Below are 22,377 nucleotides of genomic sequence, written 5' to 3'. Positions count from 1 at the left end.
ATAATTTTAGGATTGTTTTAGTTTTGCTTTTGCTTCCTTCATTTCATCTTTCATAAGGCCCAGTATTATTCTTTTTTTTTCTTGTATTTTTTCGTTTTAATATGTTGTTATTTTTGTTATTATGTTTTTTCTTATTTCTTTTCCTTTTTCCTTCTTACATTTTGGTGGAACCTGAGAAAAGTTCACTGGAGTAAGAGAAAAGCTTGATGAACCATGAAGAGGGCTTGGTAGAGCACGAGGAGAGGTAAGTGGAGCATGCTGAGAGCTTAGTGGAGCATCAGGAGAGCTCAATGGAGTTATCTATATGCTCTACCGAGCTACCTAAGCTCCTCTTTTAGCTTTTTAAGACGTTCACTTGGTCCACTGAATAATCTAGACACTCTACTTGTTTCACCGACTTAATCCAGTTATGTAGACATTATTGATTGCAAGAAAATGCAGTAGCATAATATCTAAAGTTCAAAAGTATAAAACCTTATTCACACTATTGATTGATTTCTTTTGGAATACGACTTTTATTCACTTGATTTTGGAAATATTATAATTATTGTTCTATTTATCATTTTTTTTCTAACGAATATTATATTGTACTAGATAGAAAAGTTTTATGCAATATGTATACCTTGCTCCAATCATCTTTGGAAAAGGAAAATCTTAATAATAGGGATAAGTTTTCTATGACAAGAATGAAAAGAAAAAAAGTTATGTATTAAACGGAGGACAAGAATTAAAGGACACTGCAACTGCAGTAAAAAATATCAATATCTTCACAACAAGACATCTAGCACACCACTTTTGACATAACATTTGCGGTCCTTAACCAAGTTTCTCAACAAAGAGTATATCTAGAGAAAATCATACTCAACAAGCATCTAGTCATCTTAGTATTCTCAGAAGTAAAAATGTTTCACACAATATTTCATATAGGCAAAACTATTGAATAAGTTTGATTATGTCACACAACATTTAGAACCTCAAGAGAGCAAGTGTGCTTAAAAATTTAGTGATGAAGCAAAAGATACTTAATGATTTCTCTTTAACGTATTCGACTTTAGATATTGCATATTCCTCACTATTTTATCCTTAGTAATAGCTATCATTGATAATTTTATTCTTATACTTGACCACATATATCAAATGATTTACACTCAACTTCTGAAGATGAATTCAGTGAAAACCCTATCATGGCTATTCCATCATATTCAAACATAACATCCTACAAAGTTCATATTTCTAATAGCTTATATTTAAACATTTTTACCATTGTACACTAAAAATCACTTTTTTTTATCCAAGGGATACAATTACATAAGTGATCCTATATATGAATTTCAACATTGAAAAGTTCATATGTGGTATCAAGAAAGAATTAAGAAAGATAAACATCCTTCAATTCCAAACTTTCAACTATGTTGCAGAAATGGAAAAGTCAGCTCCCACTTTTAAAAGAGCCTCCATCTACATTTCACAAGATGCTCCCACTTTTAAAAGAGCCTCCATCTACATTTCACAAGATGCTTAGTGATACACAATCTATGTAGAGTAAAAATTACGAACAAAATAGTAGAACTTACAACCATGATGTTTTCATTCACATCTCCTATACCAAAGATAGATAGATCCATAAATAATGATAGAGGGCCACCTAATCTGAGAATTCCTGGACAATCTTGCCATAGAATATGAAGTTTTCTTCCTCCAGTTGCTATGATGCCATAGTTTTCCAACTATATATCAATGATACTAACAATGAGTTACGTAACATAATCTAGTCTCTAAGTGACATTTTAATTTTAGTAATAATTGTATTCTACACAAGATTATTGAATGAACATATTGGACCTGTAACTTAATTTATTGCATTCATGTTTGCAAATATCCAAGCCATGTAGATGTGTAGATTGTAAAACAACTAACAGATATGTTGGACAAGTACAATGTACATGCAAAATCTTTTAGAATGGTAAGAGATAGAAATAAGCGCCAACCTTTTTGATGATCTGAAATTGAGACTCATTGCAAACAAAAGTAAAGATAATCGAATTTATAATATTTCCAATGTTTTTAGGGTTGTTGTATTAATAGTAGGCGATGTTGATAGTGGATCACCTACGAATATTATAATGGAGAATAGATGTGGAAAACTCCAAAGAATAAATGATTATCTAGGATTTCAATATCCATTGCTATTTCCTTATGGTGAAGATGGATATAGGCATCATATCAGCCATCGTGATACATGATGTGCAAGAACCAGAAAGAGGACACGCTTGACAATAAAAGAGTGGTTTTCTTTTTATATGTAGACAAGGAAGGGAGAAACATGTACTTTACTCAGATCAAGAATGTTTTTTCAAAAAAATTTTGTAGATGGATATACAATGTTAGAATTTGAAAGACTAAGTTTTATAAAAAATAATCAATCAAAGTGTGCAGCAACTAAAAGATCATCACCATGTACAAAAAATGGAACATGTTATAGATATTTTCCTATGAAGTTCTAGGATGAAACTACAATTAATAAAGAAGGTTATTGATAACACTCTAGATTTGCATATTTTTCTAGGTTAAAAATCTTCTTTTTAATTGTTTAGAATTAGGCTAGTTTTAGGTTTTTCCTTGAATTCTTTAGTTTTGTATAAATTTAGTTAAAATTAGGTTTTTAGATATAATTTTTAGTTTTTATTAATAATTAGAAAATTAATTTTTTTTTTAAAAATATTTTAATAAAAAAAATTCTTTCTTTTAATTGTTAAATTTTCTTCTCTTTAAGTTTGAATTGATCTCTTTTTGCTGCAGATTTGGGCCCTGGTTTCTTTGGGCTGCAATTTAATTGGGATAATGAAAAGCACATACTAGGCCGCTACTATTGGAAGCTGACGTTGAAGCAATTGGTTTCTGCTAGGATTGAACCTGTCGCTGAAATTGGACTGCACTAATTGGGCTTGCAGATTGAGTTGAACGACACCGTTTTGGTGTGCTGCTATTGCCCTAGGAATAGTTTGATCATTTTCCAAATGCACAGCTGCTGATTTGAAGAGCATTAGGGTGCACCTTTGCTGGTTTGGGCCGCTGTAATAGAGTAGAAGCTGCTAATGCATTAGGCTGAAATATTGGGTCATTGTTGTTGGAATTTTGGGCTTTAAGTGCAACGACGCCATTTTGGTGCGTCTTGGTAGCAGTTGCTTTTGGGGGTCTCAGTTTTGTAATCCATTTGGCAGAGAAAGAGAGCATTCTTGAGCAATTCACTTGAGTGGAAACAAACACCAAAGCTAGGGCTCCTGTGCGAGACGAAGAGAAGAGGCGTCCTGACCAAAGTTGACGACGCCAAGCTGGAGCGCATTACCTGCCCGGAGAAGATGACCGGAGCTGCCCGTTGGTGGGGATCAAACGGCCAGAGAAAAAAAGCAAGGAAGCAGATAAATAATGATCGTCCGATGAAGAAGAATAAGCATCCCAAGCAAGTTTCTATTTCCTTTCCCCGCTTTTATTTTTCTTTATTTTTTCTATAACCCTATATAAAGGGGTTTGTTTCTGCCATATAGACTACTCCACACTTTATACACTTTCACGGAGACGAGACACTGAGTTTTCTAGTTTACATTTTAGTCTTAGGAGTAGATAGAGAGGACGCAGATTCTAGGGTTCTATCGCACTTTCAATAGTGAATTCAAATTCTCATGTTCTTGCGCCTCGTTTGTTCGGTACATTTTCGTGTATTCTCGTTTCTTGTTAATAATACTTTCATTTTTTATGTTCTTATGTGTTGAGTGTTTGTTGATTCTATTATCTTGATTTTTCTCATTATTTCTGTGTTCTTGATTGATGATGTGAGAGTCTTTCTCGTTGTGTTGTATAAAAAAATATGACTTAGACCATGTTACTCCACATAGTTGAAATTCCTTAGGGAATTACATGCCTCCACAGTGAGCATGACATACTGAGATGTTTTCTCGAGTTTGGAGATGAGTCTAATGAAAGAAAAACAATGTATTAGTATTTTGTTTCTGTTATTTCATTTTAATTAGAGTTTTGCATGTTTTAGAGTATATTACATGTTTCAATTGCATTTAGATTAGGTTTTGCATTTGGTGATGAAGTAGGATTTGAACTTGCTGTGATTTGGTATAGTAAGTGGACATTTACCCAATCTAGGTTCTAATTTGGAACTTAAATACCACACAGTGGGTATGACTGTCGAGGATGTCTTTTTGAGTTGTAAATGACTGCTTTTCTACACTAAAATTGGCACTTTTTATTCTAATTCACGATTCTAATCAACCAAAATGTTTCTACTCATTAGTTTAGGTGTTTGCTAATTTGATTTCAGTTTTATTTGAGAATAATATTGGCATTTTTGTTATTAGTTAATTCTGTTTAGAGTAGGATTTGATGCTTAGTTTAGAAATATATCTTGATTGTTAATGCATTCTTTTAGATTTAGGTTCTGCTTCTGTTATGCATTTTTGTTTTAAAGACTTTCTTTCCTTATTTATTTTAGCATTTGAGTTCTGTTTAGATTGTAGGAAGTTGTAGTAAGTAGATTTTGTTGCTGTTTTGATATTGTTATTTTGTTCTCTTTCAGTACATTTCAAATTCTTTATTCTTTTAAACATATGTTAGTTTAGACTAGTTTCAACTCTTTTATTTTAGTTTCATTCATTTTAATTGTTCCCACCTAGTTTAATAGTAAATATTTAGTAAATAAAAACAAGACCTTAATCATATACTTTAATCTTAATTAGCTGAGTCTACGGATTGATTCCCTGGTTGCCCTATACTACATTAGTGGGGACTAGGGTTTGTTGACTTTTTGTGCGACCAAAAAGCCTTTCAACAGTTATGCATATTACAAAAGAAGAGACAATGGAGTGATTGTGGTTAAGTAAGGCATTGCATTAGATATTTTTTTGTAGTTCCTTACAACCCAAATTTACTTTTGAAGTACCAAGCACATATCAACATTGAATGGTATAACCAAAGTACATCAATAAAGTACTTATTCAAGTACATTAATAAGGGATATGATAGAACAACAACAACAATTTTTCCTAATAAACCATTTATAGACACCAATGTTTAACACATAGATGAGATCAAACAATACATTGATTGTCAATATGTATCTCCATGTAAAGCTTCATAAACAATTGTTTTTTCATTTCCTATTCATGGCAGAAATCCAACGGTAAAGAGATTATTTTTCCATCTTATTGGCAAACAATTAATATACTTTAAAGATGAGGATAATATTGAAAAACTCATTGTTAGGCCATGAGTTACAAAATCAATGTTTACAAGTTGGATGGAATGTAATAATACATACTACGAGGATGGAGAATTAACATACACACAATTTGTATCGAAGTTTATATGTGTCAAAAGAGACGGATGTTGGACTTCAAATAAGAAAGGAAACACCATCGAAAGACTCGTATATGTACGTCTAATTACAAGTGAATATTTCTAATTAAGAAGAATGTTGATAGTTGTCAAAGGTCCTTTATCATATGAAGATATCAAAATTGTTGATAGGATTGTATATGAAACATTTGAGAATGGCCTAAAGAATCCTATCAAATGATTCAGAATATTTGTAACAATACTATTGTCAATAGTATAAACAAACCAGAACAATTGTGGAACAACATTTGAGAATGGCTTTTGGATGGAATTCTATATAATGAGCAAAGAAGGATTGCAATGTCAGGTATGACAAATTCTCTCACTCTGTATCATTTTTAACAATTTGTAGAGCTTAACTAAAATGATTTTTTTTGTATGGTTATCCCTAGCCTCTGAACGATTACGAAATCTTACTTCAATAGAAATAGAGAAATTGCTAGAAGTAAATGGAAAGAGCCTAAATGACTACCCATCTATACCTTATCCCAATGGGTTTATAACAAGTCAGTTAGGAAACAGGTTGATTTATGCAGAAATAGGTTACAATGTCAATAAACAACATCTACTTCAAGCAAACTACAATTCATTCACACGTATTGCCTATTTATTGTTATCATCAATTTCTATAGTGATAAATTTTAATAAACTAAAATTAGCTCATACATTTTAGACTTAAATACTCTATCTATTGGTTTCTATTTTTGTCGATTTTATGTGAGACTCATTTTTTTTTAGATGTTCAATGTGGTCCTAGTTTTGGTAATTTATGTTCATTTTGGAAATTTTTCATGGTGTCATATGAATTTTTAACGACAAAGTGTACACGTTGGAAGTATTTGAATTAATTGTTCAATTTTTGCTTACATGGCTTGTTATATATTGTGTGAGTCGAATTTAATTGAATTAATCAAGGTTATTGGAATAAAATCATCTACTTATTTGCGGTTAAAAAACCTGTTTTATTTTGTTTTGTGATTGTGCTATTATTTAGGGTTTCGTGTTTTTGAATAGTGGTGGCATGAAGGATGAGTAATGATATGTGGCTCGAAATGCATATACGAGTTTCATGGTTCATCATGTTTTCAAGTTTGTGGTGGCGCGATTTTGATGTTTTTGTGATGGTTGATTTCTCCTAGTGAGTTGCATTTATGAGATGGTGGCAATGTCAAAGTGTTGTCGTGATAGTCGAAGATGGCACTATAGTGGTGGTAGCGAAATTTTTGATTTGGAGGAGATCTCGTTATGGCTCTATGATTTTGGTGGTGCGTCTTGGTTTGGGATTTAGGGCTTTTCTATATTGTTTTAAGGGCACACAAATATTGTTTTAAGGCTTTGGACATAAGTTTAAGTGACAATGAGAATAGAAAAATAAAATAACACAATTTTTAGAGGTAAGGTAAGAGTATTTGGTGGTGATTTAAGAAATATCCTTCCAGTAGTTCTAGGAGGAATCAAATCAGATATTCTACATGCAACTATAAATGTTTCATGCCTATGGTATCATTGTCAAATACTATATGAAAAAACATGTGTCTATCACAAGGTCATTCAAACAACAACAAAGAAAAATAAATTAAGCAATTCTCTAAATCACTAGTGCAGCGAAGGGAAACGACATCGGTTGGTTTTGACAATAGGCTTTGGCTTTCGAACCGAGGCATATACCGCCAAGGTATAAAGGTGGGGGACCTTTGGCCTCGGTTCAAACCGAGGTAATATGTCAAAGGGTTCTGCTTCGGTTCCCCTACACCCAAAGTAGTAAGAAGAAAAAAAAAAGTGGGGGGGGGGGGGAGAGGGGTTATCACCTCAGTTGAAACGAGGTAATAACGTGGACTAATGGCAGCGGTTTAGGCTAGAACCGATGCCAAATCCTTTTGTATTTTTTTTTAAAATATCACGTGCACCATATGGCACCGGTTGTGGTTGAATCAAGGCCATAGACAAACATTCTACCTTGGTTCTGGTCACAACGGAGGTCTATTCTCCTGGAATTTTTTTAATAGTAAGTCTGTTTTTGTGATATCGATTATCACAAAAACAAACCTATATATAAAATACAATATATACAACACAAAATCAATATTTAACAACACGAGGTTTAAAGGATAATGTACAAAGTCTAATAACTATAAATCAAAATGTCCTAATGTATTTTATATTCTAATAATTATGAACTATTGAATAATCTAATTAAATGCTTTGCAAGTGCATTCCTTAGGTATGTAAGTGGCTTCTCAGGAAGTGGAGTAGAAGTCTTGAATCTCTACACAAGACACATGATATTAATTAGTGTATATGAATTCCAAATGGTGGAGAAAAACAAAATTCATTAAATCTAAATATTATAGTTTCCCAGCCATTGTGATATGGACACGAATAATGTGGGTCATCCAATACATTACGTAGTATCCGGACTCATATGACTCACTCTGTAACACCCGAATATTTTAAAGGGTATTACTGATAGTAGAGACTAAATTAATTTGATATCTCATATAAACAATCAAACTTTATTTCAATTACTCCAAGTACAATACCAAACTTACAAACTTTAAACAATATAGTCTTCACCATTGAAATTTCAACTTATAAATTTTACACAACATAATCTTCCCAATACAAATTTATTCTTTTTACAAAAATCCCTGAAAGTTTTTCCCCGCATCTCTCTCATCTCTAAGCTTTTTCAACCGCATCTGCAACATTATCTAATCACATATAACATGAGTTATATGATCATAGTACAAACAAATAAGGGTAAGCCAACCATATCATAAAATCATTAAACTTGTAACAAAAATATTAAAATCATGTATTTCTGCAATTGATAAAATATCATTATTCCGATGTCATTAATTCATCATTATCAAAATCATCTTTCTCATTTCCATAAATCTTACAAGTGTACCATGCTTACTCATGAAGCCTTATGGTCAGACCGCTCTCTGCCTGCTTCCTTAAGCCTCACTTACATACTATGTCTTACTTTCTGAAGCCTTATGGTCAGACCCCTCTCTGCCTGCTTCCATAAACCTCAGGTGTTACTTTGCTCATACCAAACCCTCATGGTATAACTCGAACATACTACTCCCGGTAGTAAACATCATTTCATAAGTAATGATTTCTCATATCCACTCCAACATTTCATAGAAACCAACAATTCATACCCTCTTATCCACCTAACTCAATCATGTTCATTCTTTAATCATGAATTCATAATAACCCGTTTTGGTATCGATAAATTAAACATATTGCCAGATATCATGCTTCATATTATAAACTCATTTTGCCCATAACGAGTATAACTCAACATATTTTCACCAAACAAAGATCATGGATCAACCAAAATACATCAACATATCTTAGTAACTACATATTAAAGTCTGGCTCAATGTAATGATAAATAAAATATATATGAAATTTTTACCATGATAATATTATGCATCTACAATCAACTTGTTTTATTTTATTTTCATCCTAGTAGAGATTTTTCTTTACCCCAATTGGTCACCGGAGAGGACCCAGATGTCTGAACGCATCAAACTCACCTTCGACGCCAGCACATATGACTAGTCACAACTGACTGGACCAGGCCAGGGCTGCTCTATGATCAGGGATGTGCCAACTCAGGTTTTTAAGGTTCCTCTATCCTACCAACAAAGGGAGGCCTTCAATAATTAACAATTTATTTATTTAATTTATCTACCTTGTTTTCTTATGCTCTAAATCTTAAAATGCCTAATTTTACTTCCTCTCACAACAACCTCAAACACTGTATATATTTAATACCCATATACAAGCTATTACATAACCCTTATTCCAAACCTTCCAACAAGATTAATTTCAGCCAACAAACTTATTCAATAAAATCATCACAATAAACATCCATAATAGAATTCATACAAGATAATTATAAACAATTAACAATAATAAAACATTACTATAAATGGTCATAGAAGAATACAATATTTGACAATCATAAAAATAATCTTAATATAAAAATTCATGGGGAAACAAGAAGTTGAATCTGGCAGAGCCGGTTAGACAACTTCTAATCCATCCATCAATACAATATAATTAAATAACAAGAACAATACATGTATGGGGAAATAAGAAGTTGAATCTGGCAGAGCCGGTTAGACAACTTCTAATCCTTCCAAAAATGCAATAAAATAAATAAGTAAAGCAATAAATAGTTTGGGGAAACAAGAAGTTGAATCTGGCAGAGCCGGTTAGACAACTTCTAATCCTTCCAAAAGTGCAATAAAATAAATAACTGAAGCAATAGAAAGTTTGGGGAAACAAGAAATTGAATCTGGCAGAGCCGGTTAGACAATTTCTAATCCTTCCAAAATAAAATAAAATTAAATAAGGAAAACAATAGAATGTTTGGGGAAACAAGAAATTGAATCTGGCAGAGCCGGTTAGACAATTTCTAATCCTTCCAAAATACAAAAAAATAAACAACTAATAACATACAAGTGGCATAACATAATCAACATTACATTTTACAACTATCACACTTGGATATCAACACAAAGCATACTCTCATTTAAAATTTAAGATCATACAGAAACAAAATACTCCATATTCAAGATATAAGATCAGAAAAAGCAAAATATAGCATATCCAAGACTCAAGATAATACAAAAGGAAATACTCAAAGTTAGCTCCCCTTACCTCTATTACAGACTTAATCTCCTCGTCCTCTGAAAACTTCCAGAATATCCCCTTTGCAAAAATTTGAAATTCTTCCAACTCTCTTCTCTCAAAAATTTTCTAAGTTCTTTGGTGTAAATTTTCAGCCTCCCCCCCTTGGCTATTTATAGCAAAAAAATTTACTATTCATTTTTTACTATTCATTTTAACTATTCATTTTTTTATTCATTTTACTATTACAAAAATAATTTTTTATTTGCAATTTGATAGATTCTGATCTCAAAGCTACGTGGAACACTTATCCTTTCCAAAAATATATATATATATATATTTTTTTTTTTTTTTTACTATTCACTTTTTACTATTCACCTTTTACTATTCACAATTTACTATTCACTTTTTTTTTCTTTTTTTTTTCTAGTATTTAACTTACAAATATTTTTCAAGGATCTTACAATCTCCCCAACAACAATTATTTTCGCCCTCGAAAATTATTTATTTAAACAAAGACTATCTAACAAAAGATTACTTACAAAAGAGATATGGATATTCCTTTATCATAAATTCTTCCAATTCCCAAGTCATTTCCTGTGTGTCTTCATTCCAAAGTACTTTTACTGTGCGAATATCTTTCCCTCTTAGCTTTTTCATTTGAACATCTAGTATACGCACTGGTCCAACTTCCATTGTTAAATTTTCCTTGACCTGAATTTCATCAACTTCTAACACATGCTTTGGATCTGGAATATACTTCCTCAGTTGGGATACATGAAAAACGTTATGCAAATTTGCCAATCCAGGTGGTAATGCTACCTCATAAGCCACTGGCCCAATCTTTTTGAGAATTTGATACGGTCCGAGAAATTTTGGTGTCAGTTTCCTCATCTTGATAGCTCTCCCGACTCCTGTAGTTGGTGTTACTCGTAAGAATACATGATCTCCTTCTTCAAATTCTAACGGTCTTCTTCTTTTGTCGGCATATGACTTTTGTCTACTTTGAGTTGCTTTCATCCGATCTTGGATTAATTTTATTTTTTCTGTGGTTCGCTGTAATAGCTCGGGTCCCACTGTTAGTGCTTCCCCATCTTGAAACCAACACAACGGGGTTCTACATCTTCTTCCATATAAAGCTTCATATGGTGGCATACCAATACTGGAATGATAACTGTTGTTGTAAGTAAATTCTACTAATGGTAGTATCTCATTCCAACTTCCAAGATGATCTAATACACAAGTTCTTAGCAAATCCTCCAAAGACTGAATAGTCCTTTCTGTTTGACCATCAGTCTGAGGGTGATAAGCCGAACTCATCCTCAACTGCGTTCCCAGAGCCTTCTGTAGCGTCTGCCAAAACCTTGAAGTAAACCTTGGATCTCTGTCTGACACAATGCTTGTAGGTATTCCATGCAACCTCACTACTTCCCTGATGTATAACTCCGTCAGCTTTTCTAGAGACATACGTTGATTAATGGGCAAAAAGTGAGCGCTCTTGGTTAGTCTATCAATGATAACCCAGATAGAATCGTGACCTTTTGATGATTTTGGTAAATGTGTTACAAAGTCCATCGAGATACTGTCCCACTTCCATTGAGGAATGTCTAACTGTCGTAACATCCCTCCCGGTTTTTGATGCTCCACTTTTGCCTTCTGACACACCAAGCAGGCTGCTACAAACTCGGCCACATCCCTCTTCATTCCATTCCACCAAAATGACTCTTTCAGGTCTTTATACATCTTAGTCATACCTGGATGTATGCTAAGACGACTTTTATGGCCTTCGTCTAAAATTAAATGTTTTAATTCACTCTTTGCAGGTATACACACTCTGTTCTTAAATCGAAGGATGCCATCTTTACTTAGAACGAAGTCCTTAACTTGATCGGTGTCCAACAACCTGATCTTTTGCTGCAACTCTTGATCCATCGACTGCTCAACCTTCACTTGTTCTAAGAAGTCACTAGTGATTACTAAATGACCACACCATATATGATCTGGGGTTAACTGCAACCCCAAGTTCATATCACGTAACTTTTCTAACAGTTATAATTCCTTCACCATCATTGTTGTTATCTGAGCTTGTCTCCTACTCAATGCATCTGCCACCACATTGGCTTTTCCTGGGTGATATAAAAGCTCGAAATCATAGTCCTTCATATATTCCATCCATCTTCTTTGTCGCATGTTCAGCTCCTTTTGATCGAACAAATACTTTAGACTCTTATGGTCACTAAAAACTTGGAAACTTGCCCCATAGAGGTAGTGTCTCCATGTCTTTAATGCAAATACTACTGCTGCAAGTTCTATGTCATGCGTTGGGTAGTTCTTCTCATGCGCCTTTAGCTGCCTAGATGCATAAGCTACAGGTCTCCTTCCTTGCATTAGGACGCACCCCAATCCTTGATATGACGCATCGCAGTACACCTCAAAAGATTTGCTAGAGTCTGGAATGATTAATACTGGTGCTGACGTTAGTCGTTGCTTCATATCCTCAAAACTGGCTTCGCACTTGTCAGTCCACAGAAATGGTTGATCTTTACGAGTTAACTGAGTTAGAGGACCTACAATCTTGGAAAACCCTTCAACAAAACGTCGGTAATAACCGGCTAATCCTACAAAACTTCGTACTTCAGTTACAGTTTTCGGCCGCTCCCACTTTAGCACAGCTTCCACCTTTGCTGGATCCACTGAGATTCCTTGAGCAGAAATCACATGACCCAAAAATTGTACTTTCTCTATCCAGAACTCACACTTTGACAGTTTCCCATACAGTTGATGTTTTCTTAAAATTTCCAACGCCACCCTCAAGTGTTCTGCATGCTTTTCCTTATTCTCTGAATATATAAGAATATCGTCTATAAATACTACCACGAACTTATCTAAACATGACCGAAATATTCTGTTCATGTAGTCCATAAAAATCGCTGGAGCATTCGTCACGCCAAACGGCATTACCACGTACTCAAAGTGTCCGTAGCGAGATCTGAAAGCCGTCTTTTGCACATCTTCCGTCTTGACCAGAATCTGATGGTACCCAGATCTGAGATCAATTTTTGAAAACACCTCTGCTCCTCTCAACTGATCTAATAGATCATCGATTCTTGGCAAAGGATATTTGTTCTTTATTGTAACCTTGTTCAGCTGTCGATAATCCACGCACAACCTTGAACTTCCATCCTTCTTCTTCACCAGCAATACAGGAGCTCCCCATGGAGACACACTTGGACGGATAAACTTCTTCTCCAGCAGATCTTCGATTTGCTTTTTCAACTCTACTAGTTCGGCAGGAGCCATTCTGTATGGAGCCATAGAAACTGGGCCAGCTCCAGGCATTAGATCTATTGTGAAATCGATCTCTCGACTAGGTGGTAAACCTGGTACTTCTTCTGGAAAAACATCAACATATTCTTCCACCACAGGTATTCCGATGATTTGTTCTTCAGTATTCTCTCTTTTCTCCTGAGCTAACACCATAAAGCAGGTAGCTCCATCTTTGATATCCTTCGCAACGACTCGAGTTGAGCTTAGTTCTAAATCGTTCAAATTTAGAAACTCTATCTTTTGTTTCCCATAGTCAATAAGAACGTGATTGGTAGTCAACCAATCCATTCCCAAAATAATGTCTAGATTTTGAAGGGGTAAGCAGATCAAGTTCACTTTGAACTTGCGTCCTGCAATTTGGATCGGGCATCTGACACAGACTGAACTGGTCGTAACTGGTCCCGATGCTGGTGTAGAAACTACTAATTCACACCCTAGATCAAGCATCGGTAATCCGAGTCTTTCTAAACATGCTAGGGATATAAAGGAGTGTGTGGCTCCAGAGTCAAACAAAACATATACGCATTCACCTAACAACATACAGGTGTGTAAGATTAATGTACCTGGCTTAGTAGCCTCTTCTGCAGACATTGCGAATACTCTCCCTGTTGCCCGGGGCTTTACTTCAGCAGAATCTTGTTGTTGTGGTTCTCCCACCTTCTTTTTCTTTGGACAAACATTAGCAAAGTGTCCCGGATCATTGCAGATGAAACATCTCTTCCCTTCAACTTTTTCCCCAATAAGTTTAGGGCAGTCACGTCTGAAATGTGCCCCTCCACACTCAAAACACTTCACTGTTCCTCGATATGATAATTGTGGTTTTTCATAAGGTTTCTTGTTGAATTTCATTGACGATTCTCCCTTTGCAAGTCTGGAAACTCTACTTGGATCAAACTCCAACAATTCTATCATTCTGGCTTTCTCTACCAATGCTGGAAACTCTTGTATTTCCAATGGCATAAGTACCTTCTTCAGTTCATGCCTTAGTCCTCCCTCGAATTTTCGACATCTCCATTCTTCTGTGATATTCTGAGTATAAAACCTCGAGAGATAATTAAATTTTACTACGTACTCTTGTACTGATAACCTTCTTTGTTGTAAGGTCAGAAACTCCGCCTCCCTTGCAAATTTTGCACTGTTTGGAAAATATTTTTCCAAAAACCTTATCTTAAAGTTCTCCCAATTCACAGTCTCACCACGAACCGTCATCAACTGTTGCATACTTTCCCACCAATATTCAGCCTCACCCACCAAAAGAAATGATGCATAAGTTAATTTTTGTTCTTCTGAGCAAGTTATTACCCGAAAAATCTTCTCGTTCTGCCTTAGCCAAGAGTCAGCCTCATCAGGAGTAGCCTCCCCATTAAATTTAGTTGGATCATGCCTTAAGAAGTCATTCAAGCTAGAATGATTTTGAGGTACTTGATCAACTTGTTGTTGCTGCATCTTTGTCGAGTTTAAATGATTTCTTCAAAAAGATAACAATACAATTTAGCATATGATATCAATTTCCTCCAAATAGTCATTTTCATCATAACCATTAATAGTTTTACTAAGAATAATAATTTCACTCCCCATAGTCCCAAAATACTTTCGAAAACCATTGCTCTGATACCATAATGTAACACCCGAATATTTTAAAGGGTATTACTGATAGTAGAGACTAAATTAATTTGATATCTCATATAAACAATCAAACTTTATTTCAATTACTCCAAGTACAATACCAAACTTACAAACTTTAAACAATATAGTCTTCACCATTGAAATTTCAACTTATAAATTTTACACAACATAATCTTCCCAATACAAATTTATTCTTTTTACAAAAATCCCTGAAAGTTTTTCCCCGCATCTCTCTCATCTCTAAGCTTTTTCAACCGCATCTGCAACATTATCTAATCACATATAACATGAGTTATATGATCATAGTACAAACAAATAAGGGTAAGCCAACCATATCATAAAATCATTAAACTTGTAACAAAAATATTAAAATCATGTATTTCTGCAATTGATAAAATATCATTATTCCGATGTCATTAATTCATCATTATCAAAATCATCTTTCTCATTTCCATAAATCTTACAAGTGTACCATGCTTACTCATGAAGCCTTATGGTCAGACCGCTCTCTGCCTGCTTCCTTAAGCCTCACTTACATACTATGTCTTACTTTCTGAAGCCTTATGGTCAGACCCCTCTCTGCCTGCTTCCATAAACCTCAGGTGTTACTTTGCTCATACCAAACCCTCATGGTATAACTCGAACATACTACTCCCGGTAGTAAACATCATTTCATAAGTAATGATTTCTCATATCCACTCCAACATTTCATAGAAACCAACAATTCATACCCTCTTATCCACCTAACTCAATCATGTTCATTCTTTAATCATGAATTCATAATAACCCGTTTTGGTATCGATAAATTAAACATATTGCCAGATATCATGCTTCATATTATAAACTCATTTTGCCCATAACGAGTATAACTCAACATATTTTCACCAAACAAAGATCATGGATCAACCAAAATACATCAACATATCTTAGTAACTACATATTAAAGTCTGGCTCAATGTAATGATAAATAAAATATATATGAAATTTTTACCATGATAATATTATGCATCTACAATCAACTTGTTTTATTTTATTTTCATCCTAGTAGAGATTTTTCTTTACCCCAATTGGTCACCGGAGAGGACCCAGATGTCTGAACGCATCAAACTCACCTTCGACGCCAGCACATATGACTAGTCACAACTGACTGGACCAGGCCAGGGCTGCTCTATGATCAGGGATGTGCCAACTCAGGTTTTTAAGGTTCCTCTATCCTACCAACAAAGGGAGGCCTTCAATAATTAACAATTTATTTATTTAATTTATCTACCTTGTTTTCTTATGCTCTAAATCTTAAAATGCCTAATTTTACTTCCTCTCACAACAACCTCAAACACTGTATATATTTAATACCCATATACAAGCTATTACATAACCCTTATTCCAAACCTTCCAACAAGATTAATTTCAGCCAACAAACTTATTCAATAAAATCATCACAATAAACATCCATAATAGAATTCATACAAGATAATTATAAACAATTAACAATAATAAAACATTACTATAAATGGTCATAGAAGAATACAATATTTGACAATCATAAAAATAATCTTAATATAAAAATTCATGGGGAAACAAGAAGTTGAATCTGGCAGAGCCGGTTAGACAACTTCTAATCCATCCATCAATACAATATAATTAAATAACAAGAACAATACATGTATGGGGAAATAAGAAGTTGAATCTGGCAGAGCCGGTTAGACAACTTCTAATCCTTCCAAAAATGCAATAAAATAAATAAGTAAAGCAATAAATAGTTTGGGGAAACAAGAAGTTGAATCTGGCAGAGCCGGTTAGACAACTTCTAATCCTTCCAAAAGTGCAATAAAATAAATAACTGAAGCAATAGAAAGTTTGGGGAAACAAGAAATTGAATCTGGCAGAGCCGGTTAGACAATTTCTAATCCTTCCAAAATAAAATAAAATTAAATAAGGAAAACAATAGAATGTTTGGGGAAACAAGAAATTGAATCTGGCAGAGCCGGTTAGACAATTTCTAATCCTTCCAAAATACAAAAAAATAAACAACTAATAACATACAAGTGGCATAACATAATCAACATTACATTTTACAACTATCACACTTGGATATCAACACAAAGCATACTCTCATTTAAAATTTAAGATCATACAGAAACAAAAATACTCCATATTCAAGATATAAGATCAGAAAAAGCAAAATATAGCATATCCAAGACTCAAGATAATACAAAAGGAAATACTCAAAGTTAGCTCCCCTTACCTCTATTACAGACTTAATCTCCTCGTCCTCTGAAAACTTCCAGAATATCCCCTTTGCAAAAATTTGAAATTCTTCCAACTCTCTTCTCTCAAAAATTTTCTAAGTTCTTTGGTGTAAATTTTCAGCCTCCTCCCCTTGGCTATTTATAGCAAAAAAATTTACTATTCATTTTTTACTATTCATTTTAACTATTCATTTTTTTATTCATTTTACTATTACAAAAATAATTTTTTATTTGCAATTTGATAGATTCTGATCTCAAAGCTACGTGGAACACTTATCCTTTCCAAAAATATATATATATATATATATATATTTTTTTTTTTTTTACTATTCACTTTTTACTATTCACCTTTTACTATTCACAATTTACTATTCACTTTTTTTTTCTTTTTTTTTTTCTAGTATTTAACTTACAAATATTTTTCAAGGATCTTACACACTCTGTCTGTTACACTACAATATATCATCACAATTGTAAACAAAACAACTATAAGAAAGTATGGCTTTAGCATATGTCAAACCTTGAGAGCAACCCATGTAAGCTTTCTACCGTTAGCAGTTGATTCCCAACCAACATCATACGTGCTGCAATGGAACTATAAAAAAAGGCTTTAGCATTCATTTATAGAACAAAGAAAGTCCAAACATTGAGGTTCTTACCAATCAACTGCTTGTCTGAGATGTTTGGGAGGAGACTTGTGTAATGAGCAAAACCATACAACATAACTCTCTGGTAGGGAAACAATAAGTAGCTGCCAATGGTGTCTGAAATTGATAATAACTTAATTGTTATATATTAAAATCACATATGGAACTTTGAAGTTTACAAACTTCACTTACCCAGATATATAAGGAATAAAATATTTGTCCTTCCCACTTGCAAAGTTGTTGGTGAGATATGTTGTGATGTCATCAAAATTATTTGCTTCGAAGATGGAAAATTATCTAAACCTAATATTGATGGTTTAGTAAAAATTCATGTTTCATCAAAGTTTGTAATCTTGGACTTTGATGATCTAACTAAAGTTATAATTTGCAACACATACTCAAACCTCATGCATAACTATTGTGATTACAACCTTTTGCAGTCCAGAGCGATTCTAGCAAGCAGAATTGAAACTACGAATTAAATAAATAGTTATGCTTTATCATTAATTCCAAGTACGTCATTCAACTTAACAGTTAACTATGTCTATACACATCAACACCTTAGACTAACTCATTTTTGTTAGTATTGTGGAGCTTAATTTAGTCTCACATTGTTTAATACTTTGAGATATTGTTCACTTCTTAGCTATATAAGCAATCCTCTGTAAAGCTTGAGAGATACACCAAAATAGAAATATACTTTCTACTGTAGTCATGGATGTAGGCATTTGTACGCTGAACCACGTTAAATTTGTGTCTCATTTATTTCTCTTTTTCTTTTTTATTGTCTTGTTCCTAACAACTGGTATCATGAGTCAATTTCTTAGTATGCTTTTTGGTTGCAATTTTGTCTGATCTTCCACATTTGAAAATGTTTGGTTTCCTTTTTTCTTGGGAATCTCGATTTAGAGAATTCATGGGAGCTTTTTTCGAAAGCGGTGGGAGCAATGACAATGAAGAAGGGAAGGTGAAAATTGGGAAATTTGATGGCAGTGACTTCAGGTTCCGGAAGATGCAGATAGAGGACTACCTATATTAGGAGTTGTTAAATCGGCAGACCCTTGGTGTGATCCGGTTAACATTAGCAAGGAATGTTGCGTTCAACATCATGAACGAGAAAACAACCAAATATTTGATGTAGACGTTGTCAGACATGTATGAGAAGCCCTCTACAGTCAATAAAGTGTATTTGATTCACAGACTTATCAACCTCAAAATGGGTGAAGGCAACTCGTTTACCCATCATATTAACGAATTTAATACAATTATTGCGTAGTTAACTTTTGATAATAAGGTGAAAGCATTAATCTTATTATTATCTCTGTAGAAAAATGCGCAACGAAATGATTAGAGGGTGGGACAAAAACCAAGAAGAGGGTGAATGGATTCTAATTAAAATTTGCTTTCTTTTTAACAGATTTTTTGTTTCAAAAATTTGTTTGATGAAACTAAAAATTTCTTTGAATAAAAACAAAAGATTAATGTTGTTCAAAAGCAAATAACTAAAGTAGAATAAGAAGAAGAGTAATTACATGAATAATTTTTATACTGGTTCGGAGCAAAAAGACCCTATGTTCAATTGTTAATCTCTCCAAAAGAGGGATTAACCTTTCTACTAATAAGTAACAATTTACAATAGAAAAATAAAGATTGAGATTAGAAGCCACCTCTCTTAAAAGATAAGAGATGAAAGACACCTCCTTTTGACCCACAAGAGGATGAACAACTTAACTCTGCTTTGTAGGTATACTTCACCACTTAAACACGCTAAGAAAGAGCACTTCTCCTACAAGCACCAAGTAACACAAATTTATTTTTCAGAAAAAGAGAGTATCCTTTAAGCACACAACTATGATACTCTTAGTGAAAAGTTATTTTTAAGCTAATTATTTATAGCCTCTTGCATTTGAAAATTAGGTCAAAAAACTAACAGTCAGGTTCGCAACTGTCATTGATAATTGATTATCATAAGTGGTAATCGATTATTCCAGAAACATTTTCAAATAATAATTTCTTATTGTGATAATCGATTATCCTTAGTGATAATCGATTATCACAGAGATATTTTATGAAAAATAAAAGTTTTTCACAATGTTATGCTACTTGGGTTCTGCCTATTGACTCTTGAACTACTAAATTAATTACAATACACATATTACAAGTCTTGAACAATTAAATTATTGACTCTTCAAAGTATTTCTCGAAACCAAACACTTCTTTAATTCTTCAACACTTCTCTATGAAACATCATCATCAAAATCCTTTATTGAAGCAAGATGTTCATCTTCTTCTTTTTGCTAACAATCTCTTTCGGAAAGTTGGGGTGCAACTGTTATTGTAGTTAGTAATTTTGCAAGCAACAACAAGTTGAAGTTTAATAACATCTGTGACTTGATTTTAAGCGAAGATGTTCATGGGATAAGTTTAGTGGAATCTTTCAGTTCTAATTCTAGTTCAGCATTGAGTGCTGAAAATAGAGGAAGAAATAGCCAGAAAAGTGATAATCAAGGCTAAGGTAGATCAATGTCCAGAGGGAGACCACAAACAAAAGTACGAAATGATATCACTTGTTCAAATTTTTAGAAAAAGGGTCACTTTAAAATCAATGTTGGCCTTCAAGGAAGAACAACGACAAAAAGAAACAAGATGATGATCAATCAGCAAATGCAGCAATAAATGAAATTGTAGATGCCTTATTATGTAGTTTAGATAGTTTCATTGACTCATGGATTATGGACCCAGGTGCATCATTTCTTACTACACCTTAGAATTAGTTTTTCGCAAATTTGGGAAAGTTTACCTTGTAGATGGAAAATCTCTTGATATTGTGGGAAGATGTTATATTAACACTAGAACCACTAATGGAAACGTGTGAACTTTGAATAATGTCAGACATATTTCTACCTTAAAGAGAAACTTAATATCTATAGGGTAGTTGGATGATGAAGGGCATTACATCACTTTTGAAGATGGGCATTGGAAGGTAATGAAAGGTAATCTTGTTGTTGCTCGTGGAACGAAGCAAGGATCTCTTTACATGATTGCAGATGAGGATATGAGATCAGTTGTAGAAGTTGGCAACAATTACTCTTTATGGCATCAAAGGCTTGAGCATATGAGTGAGTAAGGAATGAAACTCATGATCTCAAAAGGTAAAGTACATAACTTGAAGCATGTTGATGTTGGATCTTGTGAATATTTATCTTTGGAAAGCATAAAAAGGTTAGCTTCTCCAAAACATGAAAGACATCTAAAGTTGAAATGCTAGAATTGGTGCGTACAGATGTTTGGGGGCCAGCTCTAGTGAAATCCCTTGGTCGTTCACAATATTATGTAACTTTCATTGATGACTTTACAAGAAAGGTATGAGTTTATTTTCTTAAAAATAAATCTAATGTGTTTTATGTGTTTAAAGGGTGAAACAAGGAAGTTGAGACTCAAACATGTTTAAAGGTTAAATGTTTGAAGTCTAATAATGGTGGACAATATGACAGTAGCGAATTCAAGAACTTTTGTTCAGCTAACGGGATTAGTGTGGCAAAAAGAGTGAATAGAACCTTGAATGAGAGAGCAAGATGTATGAGAATTCAGTTAGGACTACCTAATGTATTTTGGGAAGACTAAATTGGACCCTATGGAAAAACAATGTTATTTCATTGGCTATGGATTTGACATATATGGCTATAGATTTTGGGATGACTAAAATAAGAAAATTATCAGAAATAGAAATGTTACTTTTAATGAGAACATGTTCTATAAAGACAGGACTGTAGAATTGGTAAATGCATCGCTAAAGCAAGTATCATTAGAAGAAATTTTAGAGAATGATGTAGTCCACAAAAGCCGGAATACAGAGGTAGAACCTAATTCTGAACTAGAACACATAGTAGAGTCAGAAACACCTGAAGTCATATTTAGAAGGTCTAACAAAACAATGGTAGCACCACAAAATTATTCTCTTTCATTACACTACTTGTTGATTGATGTTGGTGAGCTAGAACATTTTGTTGAGTCTATGCAGGAAGATGAATTTGTTAAGTGGGAGCTAGCAACAAGAGATGAGATAAAGTCTCTTTAAAAGAGTAAAACATGTTCTTTACCCAACCTACCAGAAGAAAAGAAGGTTTTGCAAAATAGGTGGGTCTATAAGTTAAAAGAAAAACCAGACGACAATAAAAGATATAAGGCTAGACTTATAGTGAAAGGGTTCCAACAGAAACAGGGTATTGACTTCATAAAATTCTTCTCTCCTATTGTCAAGATGAGTACCATCAAAGTTATCTTGAGTATAGTACCTATAGAAAATCTTCATCTAGAGCAGTTAAATGTCAAAATTGCATTCCTACATGGGGATCTTGAGGACGAAATATTTATGGCACAACCAGAAGGTTTTGAAGCAGAAGGAAATGAGAATCTTGTATGCAAGCTTCATAAAAGCTTGTATGGATCGAAACAAGCACCGAGACAATGGT

At 33.7% G+C, this 22,377-nt stretch overlaps 2 long non-coding RNA genes across 2 annotated transcripts; both read right to left on the bottom strand.

Annotated features, from left to right (window-relative positions):
- Nucleotides 1-7,902: 7,902 nt before the first annotated feature.
- On the bottom strand, nucleotides 7,903-10,282 carry LOC148192639 (uncharacterized). Its single transcript, XR_015781898.1, has 2 exons — nucleotides 10,087-10,282; nucleotides 7,903-8,114 (listed from the first exon to the last, which is right to left on the bottom strand). It is a non-coding gene; the product is annotated as an uncharacterized LOC148192639 (long non-coding RNA).
- Nucleotides 10,283-15,069: 4,787 nt separating this feature from the next.
- LOC148192638 (uncharacterized) lies at nucleotides 15,070-17,350 on the bottom strand. The gene is made up of 2 exons (XR_015781868.1): nucleotides 17,255-17,350; nucleotides 15,070-15,281 (listed from the first exon to the last, which is right to left on the bottom strand). It is a non-coding gene; the product is annotated as an uncharacterized LOC148192638 (long non-coding RNA).
- Nucleotides 17,351-22,377: the final 5,027 nt, after the last annotated feature.

The sequence above is a fragment of the Vigna umbellata genome, chromosome 9 (assembly GCF_029865625.1).
Source record: "Vigna umbellata cultivar VRB3 chromosome 9, Vumbellata_1.0, whole genome shotgun sequence".
In the NCBI taxonomy this organism is placed as follows: Eukaryota; Viridiplantae; Streptophyta; class Magnoliopsida; order Fabales; family Fabaceae; genus Vigna; species Vigna umbellata.
This window is presented reverse-complemented; position numbering and strand designations above follow the sequence as displayed.